Here is a 9,487-nt window from a genome sequence, read left to right as displayed (position 1 = left end):
ATTGGAGTTAAGGTCTGACGACCTCACTCCTACCCACATCATCGTGCAAGGTTTCAACCAATCAGGAGAGAAGCCAGTAGGCACAGTGTGCCTCTCAAGATTGATGACCTCAATGATTATGCTCAGTTCCATGTAATCGACATCGATAACTCTTACAATGTCTTTCTTGATCGTCCTTGGCTTCACGATCAGGGGGTGGTTCCTTCCACGCTCCACTAATGCTTCAAATACAACTGAGATGGGAGACAACACACGGTCTATGCTGATAAAAGACCATTCCCTATAGCTGAGACTCACTATGGTGACGCCAAGTACTATTTCACAAACCTTCCAGCACCAGAAAAGTCAAAGGATGATGATTGGAGGCTTGTGAGAGAGACGGGACCCTCGTCCCATGATGACGTCTAAAAATTAAGGCGAATGATCATGGACATGTTCAAAGACGAGGAAAGACAGGGCAAGATCCTCCCTTTGACTTCAATCTACCCGAGTATACCATGCTACCTCTGCGAGGTCATGGTATCCTCTCCCAAAGATGAACCTTCCCCCTCTACTTCCAATTCACCAGAGTAAAATGGTGAGTTAGAAGCAACTTCTGAGCTTGAGGAAGACCTAGAGGTAGACCTTCCAGCACCGAGGGTCACCTATACACCGGACCAGCAAAAGGTCATGCATGTCCCCATCGCTCTTCTAGAAGCAGAACTGGCATACCAATCACCAAGGAAGGTGCTCCAAGTTCCATCCTCCTTGAACAAGTGGAGCATTAGCAGCCAACAGAAGGTCTTACACTTCTTAGGGGTTGCCGAAGAAGTACAGGCAGACAAGAGTCATCCCTTTGGTTCTCAAGAACAAGGCCCCATGATAGAGCTCAGAAGCGAGGTTTGTAACCTCCAGAGTCAATTGGAGGTTATGCGCATCGCTTCAAAGAACTTAAAGGGTTCCTTGAGACTAAGACCTATGAAGAGCTCAAAACCAATGTATCTCGAATAGAAGCGAAAGCTCCCCCACACTGGAGTATTTACAGCGAACATGCTCCCAAATCATGAGAACCATGAATTATGAGCCCTTGTCTAATCAAACACTTAGGGGTGAAGTAGTAACTGCTTCCCCATTCGAGGTCCTTGAAGCCACATCAGGCTACCACAAGACGAAGCAAGGAGTGAGCTATTCTTTTTCGTCTCAAACTATGATAGGGAAAAAGCAATGAAATAGAAAAGAAAGAGAAATAAGAGCCATGCATTGCATAGACAAAGAAAAGAACTATTTCATTCATCGAAAATGTCGCTTATTTACAATGAAGAGGAAAATAGAAAGAAGATGCCATAAAAAACGGTCAATGATCTCATTGGCCCTCCCCTTGCCCTCATCAGTCGAGGCTCTCGCTTGCTCGATGTCCATCCTCAATGCAGCCACTAGCCCAGCCTCACGCTCCACTAGGGCTAGTTGCTCACCCGAGGAGTACTCGAGGTCCAGCACCTTTTGGCCCAGTTCCTTATCTTTGGCCTCCCACACTACCGTCTCCTCCTCCAACCTGGCAAGTTCCTGTGCCCATTTGGCGATCTTCACCTTCAGGGTCCGCACCTTGTTATTGCTCGTTACCGCCTTCTCGGCAAGAGCAGACTTTTGAGAGGCGGTAGCCTCTATCTCTCCTACTTGGACCTGTGTCAGTTCCCGGTTCTGTGCTAAGGAAGCCACCATTGACTTTAGTTGTGAGTTCTCTAGACGTGTTACGACCCTTTCTGCCAGTAAAGCCTGCATCCTCCGTCCTTTCAGCTCATCGACAATACTGTCAAATGTAAGGGAGCACCTCGGGCACACCTCTTAAGGCGATTCCCCTCAATTGAAGAAGCATTGTTCCAAGCTCTTCGAGAGGCAACTCCTTCAACTTCTGGAAGCCCGTTCGCAGCATCTCAAAGAAAACGCCTGGTATCCTGTTGAACATGGGTTTGGCCAGTACTGTAGGAGCAACCACGCAGGAGGACTCCCAGCTACAGCCTTAGGCTCCCCAGAATTAGGAACAACCTCAGGCTGCTCTAGTACCCCGCAAATGGCTCTCTCGCTCTGACTCTCTGTCATGGCCACATTGGACTCGATCCTTTCATGCCCAGGTATTATAGCCTCGACCTCTACAAGAATAACAACTGTAGCCGGGGCAAGAATGGCCTCGTTGCCTGGAGCCGCTACCTCAGTCTCATGTTGGACTATGGCGACCTCCTCTCCCGGGGCAGCGATCTCGGCCTGTGTCCCCTCTTCTCAAACCATCTCCACTTAGGGAGGTTCAACGCCTTCTCCCTCTCCTTCTTTGCTCTTTTCCCCCACGATGATCACTTCAGCAATAGGCTCTCCCATGGCGCCTGCCTCTTCCACAGTCACGGGTGCCGCCTCTGAGCCCTCCAAGCCTGACCCCTCAGGGCGTCCTTCTTCTGCACCCTTTGCAGATGCATCACTCGAAGAAGCCATCTCTTGCTGCTCGAAGGGCCCCTCTTCAGCCCTTGAGACTTCATCCTCTTCTATTATCACAAGCTCTACTAAGGTTTCTGTTTCCTCTGTAGGCACGACAACCATCAGAGCTCCATAGGCCCTCTCTGCTTCCTTCACCTCGTCAATGCCAACCTCATCATCCTCATTTACCACCATCGGTACTGAGCCCTCCCCTTCAGTTGCAGATGACGTTGCCTGATCCGAAGCAATTTCAATCCGGGCAGTAGGCTCTGAGGCACCGGCTTGAGCCTCTGAAGGGCCAGGAGAAAGTTCAGGAGAAGGAAAAGGTGAAGCCTTAAGAGCAAAGGGAGACACAGAAATGATAGGACACACACAATCTTCGGAAGAAGCCGAGGGTGAGGAGCCGTCTTCTAGCTCACGAACCACTGAAGCCTTACGCCCTTTACGCCCCTAAGACTTGGTCAACTTCTTGGCCGAAGCACGAGGAGTCACTGGGGCAGTCCACTTCCTCTTCTTTCCTTTTGGCTGCTTGGGCACAGTAGTCTTCGAGGTGTCAGACTTGAAAGAACTGACGTCTAACTTGCTATGAGTGCCGCTTTCTATCAGCTTATTCAAATCCTGAACCGGACGCCCTTCATACCTCGGGACTTTCCGGCCTTCCTTCCATTTGAAGATGGCAGAAAGGTTGTCAAAAATGCTCTCTGTATTTTTGTCCATATTGAGAAACTGTGGCGAAGATTTGTCCATGGCAGTCTCCCGAGGCCGCCCGACCGTGCGCCAATCATGAGGGAAGCCCAAGGTCAAGATTTCGCCTAGGGGAGGGGTCCTAGCCATTTTCTGCTGCCTTGTGTCTTGGCTCCAACGGTTACCCTCCCCTTTTCCGGGGTGTTCCGCATCCCAATACCCCTTGTTTGTGATTCTTCACCAGTGCTCGTGGGCCTCAGTTTCCTGTATTGTCCTGTCAAAATGGGGCAACACATACTTATTGACCTTGGTGGTCTCCAAGCATGTGGCCCAGGAGGTTCGAATTTGTTTCGAGAGCCAAATCTCCCTGAGGGTTCCCAACTCGTCCTTCTTCCAACGGGCTGCCTTGCTATGTCGCTTCTCAAAGAATATGTAGAATAGGCAGCCCTGATCCATCCCATGCTGTTGGGCAAACCGATGAGGAAAGTAGCCTTCAAGCTTCGCACCATGGACAGTGCGATAGGGAAGAACTCCGCTTTTCACACTCAGCATAAACATCAATTCTTTTGGGCTGGTGAAGTCACCATCTAGGTGGTGGCCCAACTTGTCCACATACGCACGATTTGTGAGACCTCCAATTGGGAATGCCACCCAGGTCATGTGGAGGTGATCATTGAAGAACAAGCTGCGCGCATGGCCTGGGGGATGGAAAATTTCCCTATGCTCAGAAATCTTCAGCAAAAATGGGCACACGGTGTACTCTAACCCTTTGTTTATGAGGTATGTGTCCGGGAAGTAAGCTCCAAGCCAGCCATACACATAATGGACTAGGAAAGGAGACTTGAAATCTCTTGGGAGGGCCTCGCCATCTATGATGCCATTCCCTCCTTCATCCTGTTGATACTGCCTTCACCTGGAAATGGCTCCCAAAACATGATAAATACTGCACAGAACGAGCTATGCGAGTGCGTACTCCTTTCCTCGCACCATGTTGCAGGCCACAGAAAAAGTGTCAGGACGAATGACGTCTGCCCCTCCTAGCATGGCAAATTTACACAAGAAGAGCACCAAGTAAGCTGCCAGGTAGATGTGCTCATTCTTCTTACGTAGCTCGAAAACTGGTGGGGTTTCCTTCCCCTCTTTTCTCGGCGATGGACCAGCTTCATCTGTATAGTCACCGAAGAAGAAAATTACCGATTTGGCGAAGGTGACGCGCCCACTTTTGGGCTCATCATAAAGTCGCTGGTAGATCTCAAATAATTCTCGAAGCCTAGCCCGTGGGGCTTCTTTACCAACTTTCTCCCCACAAAAAATGACTGAGTTTGGGGGAATAAACTCGTCGTATATAACACTAAGGAGCGACAGGCCACCAACAAAGTGCAGGTCCATCAACGATATCCTTGCCTCCCCATGACTAAGCAGCCATGTGTTCCTAATATGGCTCCAAGTTTCCAACACCACTTTGACCGTGTTAGAGCAACGGTCGTAGTAGCCCGCCGAGCACTGGAGGGCAGCCACCAAAGAAGCCTATCTCAAGGTATTTCTGAAACGCCTCAACACCTTCATGGTCCACAAGGAGTACCCCCTCAGGTAGCGGTGCTCTCCTTGTACCCGCAAGCTGGCAGAAGACCATTTCATACCCAGGGTTTCCACCATCTGCTCTCCTTGTACCCGCAACGCATACCCCTTCCTCTATATTCACATTCCCATCATTATCTTCCCTTGTCGCCAACTGGATGGGGGCTCTCACAAAGGTGATGCTCAAGGGCCACCTTGGTCCACATAAGGCCTTAGTGAGCCAGATTGGCTCACCTCTCACCAATCTGTCGCTGAAGAATTCATCAGTACCAAGCTCCCCTTTTCGCAGGAGATTCCTCACATCTGGAATGAAACCTGAAGACTCGACCATTAAACCAGAACCTTCACTGGCAAAGGACATTAGGCGGCCGCGAAGAGACTGTGCTCATAAACGTATATTGCCGATTCGGCACTCAAGGTGCAATGCTGTCAGGGTATCACCATCCCACAGCCAAGGGGGAAGACTATCGCCGTCTGCCCACTGAGATGGTATTGCCGTCTCACGACCAAGATGTGTTAATGCTTGTGCTCCAGTTGTAAAGCACGGCCCACACGTGCGTTCCTCGAAATACAAACATGCCGCTTGACACTTGCGGCGTGACCTGTCACCACGCGCGCAGAGGGCGACTGTTTGCCATCCCACGACCCTTCGTCTCTCGACCGTTACGACCCCTCAACCTTTCGGGTTCCCACCGGTGTTTCCCCTCTTCACTAGGAACTCACTCCGATTCACCGGAAAGCCCTTCCCCACCTTCTACTTCTTAACAGAATTGGCAAGAAACCATCGGAATCCCCGAAAGCTCCCTGTGACCCTGCAGGTCTCCCTTCTCCCTACTTCTGCACTTCGACAATTCGTCACAAGCTCATCAGAATTCTACTGAGTTCCCAGTGAGCCCATTGCTATTCCTCCTCTGCCTTCTTCAATAACTAGAGGACTGACAGAGCTCTTTAAACCCTCTGCGACCTCCCCTTCAACCGTGGAATGACCAAAGGAGTACTCAAACTCCGGCAGAGCACCTCTGCAAACCGGCTAAGGCCCTGAGGAACCATGTTCCTTGCTCGGAGACCTCAACACTCTCCAAAGATGTTCGCAAGCACCTCTCGAAGGCCCACAACCCACTGAATCTCGTCAGAAAGGGCTCCCTCTCTACTGTAGATTTGACTGGGAAGTTTTAGCCAGGAAGTCTCTCGACGGAAACCCCTTGCTCTGGCTCTCTCTCTTTATAAAAACTCTTCCACTATTTTACCCCTTTGGTAAAACAGTAAAGAGGGGTTTCCCCCCTCTTTATACACAGCAGTGCCGCAAAATGTCCTCAACAAACATGAAATGATGCTTTAGGCCCCAGTTCTTGATGGCAATAAAACTAGGCCAGAGTGGGTCATAACCCGAGACACGAAAAGGCCATTGCTGCGTGCTTCACCCAAAGGCCATCACCAAATGCCTTCGTCAAGGGCCATCGCCGCACGCCTTCATCAAGAGCCATCACCGCGCGCCTTCGTCAAGAGCCATCGCTGCACGCCTTCGCCTAGAGGTTATTGCTGCTCGCCCTTCGTCAAGGATTTAACGCCATGCTCTTCAACAAGTACCTAAAGCCGTGTGCACATCATTTAGGCCTAATGCCGCGTGCTCCATCCAAGGCTTAGTGCCACATGCATGCCATGACACTTCCATATGGACCGTTGTCCTACCGCCTCAGGAGCTTCATTCCCTACGCCATAGTCTCACTCCTCAGGGAGTCCAGTCTCCATTGACGGCTCTGTTCCCCATGGAGTCGCATGCCTTCACCACTTAACGGTTTGTGCTGCATGACCTTAAACTGCACCGCTATGGTCCAAACTATATGACCTTAAACTGTAGTGAAGGTCTAGTTGCACGACCTTAAACTGCTTAGTCCTCGTTGCACGACTCAAAACTGTAAGAACGTGGTCCAAAATATATGACCTTAAATTGTAGCGGAGGTCTAGTTGCATGACCTTAAACTGCTTAGTCCTCATCGAACGACTCTAAAATGTACAACCATGGTCCAGCTGTGTGACCCTAACCATAATGCACGTTCTGGCTGCATGACGTTAAAAGGCTTAGAACCATGGTCCAAACTATATGACCCTAAACTATAGCGGAGGTCTAATTGCACGACCTTAAACTGCATGGTCCTAGCAGCACGACTCTAAAATTGCATAGCAATGGTCCGAGCTACAAGACCCTGAAACTGTAACGCACATCGTGACAAATGGACCATACACATAACTTTAACAAAGAGATGGACCACCTTTTTGCTAAGCGGTATTTCATCAACATCTCCGATGGAGTTAGATGTCTACAAAAGGTCATACCTACCCTTTTAATCCCCAATGAGTTTGTTACACACCAACATCCCAGTGAGAGTCACACCCTATTGCAACCCATTATCCCCAGGGAGCTAGGTCCATGCTTGTCTTCTCAACCCCAGCAGGGTTACACTTGTACTTCAGATTGTCACCCCTAATGGAGTTACATGGAGCCCCATCGTTATCCCCGTGGAGTCACACTGGGTCCCCTAATCCCTAGTGAAGATTCGCCTCCACTTGCCACTCTTTGTAGGGCCACCATCTTCATCTAAAGCTCTCCGCTTGTGAATAGCCTTAACTATTTTATCCCTTGGGAGTCAGATTGCTATTCACAGACCTATCTGCCATGGACCTTCATCCACATGGCGGCACACGTAATGGTCTATGATGCATGACCTTAAACTGCACAGCCATGGTTCATGCTGCATGACCCTAAACTGCATAGCCATGGTCCATGCTGCATGACCTTAAATTGCACAGCCATGGTCCAAACTATATGACCTTAAACTGTAGTGGAGGCTAGTTGCACGACCTTAAACTGTATGGTCCTAGTTGGATGACTTTAAACTACATAGCCATGGTCCATGCTGCATGACCTTAAACTGCACAATTATGGTCCATGCGGCATGACCTTAAACTGCATAGCCATGGTCCATGCTGCATGATCTTAAACTGCACAGCCATGGTCCATACTACATGACCTTAAACTACACAGCCATAGTCCAAACTACATGACCTTAAAATGTAGCAGAGGTCTAGTTGCACAACCTTAAACTGTATGGTCTTAGTTGCATGACTTTAAACTGCATAGCCATGATCCATGTTGCATGGCCTTAAACTGCACAGCCATGGTCCAAACTATATGACCTCAAATTGTAGCGGAGGTACGACCTTAAACTGCATGGTCTTAGTTGCATGACTTTAAACTGCATAACCACGGTCCAAGCTATATGACCTTAAACCATAGTACACGTCTTGGCTGCATGACGTTAAACTTCTTTGCATAAGTCCATTAGGCATGACCTTAAAGACAACCCCACATACGTGCACACCCCTTTTATGTGCGTCTTCACGCACCCGTTCGTGTGTGTGCACCACCTTCAATACATCCCCAATGAGTCCATTCTTCATTACCAGCTTCCACCATTCCCCAGTGAGTCTTACCCGTGCTGCCGAAACTACGAGCCATCTCACCACCCATACTCACCGTCAGCTAGTGGGCCACCATTACACACCCACCATCCATTCATCATTACCAGATTCCACCATTCCCTAGTGAGTCTTACCCATGCTCACGAAACGACAAGCCATCTCACCACCCATACTCGCCGTCAGCTAGTGGGTCACCATTATTCACCCACCATTCATTAATCATCAACTCTTCATAGGCAACCTCGTGCCTTCTCCTCAAAAGTGAGTCAAAGCCACAACCATGCTCACTGCCATTCACCACCGCTACGGTCCAGCTGTATGACCCTAAACTATAATGCACGTCTTGACCACATGACATTAAAAGGCTTCGCAGAGGTCTCGAAGGTACGACCCTAAAAACATGCCTTCACAAAAAGGGGCATGGTGTAGACCTAGACAAGGAAACGCCATAAGTAAAAATGACTGACAAGCATGGTCACGAAATCATGAGTAAGAGAGTTTCACAGAAAATAAAATCCAGGCGCGGTGAAAACTTAAAAGGGCATCGTGAGCAAAAACAGGTGAAAATGGTGGACATGACTGCAAGGTCATGGGTAAAAGAACCCAGAAATAACAGAAGTTGATGAAAACCGCCTTTACGGCGCTACATCGCTTATCCAAGTGAAAACCTGCAAAAGGGTACTTGGACCAAAGACACAGGTTGACACCTGACCGCCGCCTCAACCAACACTCAATTTCTAAAACAATCACAATCCTAATGAGGTCTACCTAAAATCCTCCAATGTCAACCATCAACCAACACAAAATGGCTCGCCAGGCAGTGAGATTCGCATAAGATCTCCCGCACTTCAAACATCAACAACATGGCTTGCCAGGAAGTAAGAGCCATATAAGATCTCCCAACAACAACAAGAGTCCTTGAGGGTGAGGTCGATAACCAAAAGATCCATCTGAAATGCTAAAGACCATCACGAAGTCAGGGTCTAACCTGCCACAGACTTTAGGGTATTCCTCATTAAATCCCCTAGCCTACATGGGACCAGACTTTCGGGATAGGTCAGAAGCCCTCGATTGGACCCCACTAAAAGAGATCTACAGAGATGCCCTGAACATCAAAAGCAAACCTAGTGTAGCAGCGAACAATGCCGACCAAAAGGTTCTTAGCACTTGGCCTCCACGTAGGTCTGATTCTGTCTGAGGAGGTCCTTACAAAGGCCTCATGCTTCAGAATCGCAAATAGTTCCTCAAGGGTGAGGACTTCAACAAGATCCCTTAGGCTTGATTCTATTTGAGGAGGTCCCTA

This window comes from Amborella trichopoda, chromosome 4 (assembly GCF_054954075.1).
Source record: "Amborella trichopoda isolate Santa Cruz 75 chromosome 4, AtrichopodaSantaCruz75HAP2 v2.0, whole genome shotgun sequence".
In the NCBI taxonomy this organism is placed as follows: Eukaryota; Viridiplantae; Streptophyta; class Magnoliopsida; order Amborellales; family Amborellaceae; genus Amborella; species Amborella trichopoda.
Note: the sequence above shows the minus strand (reverse complement) of the source record.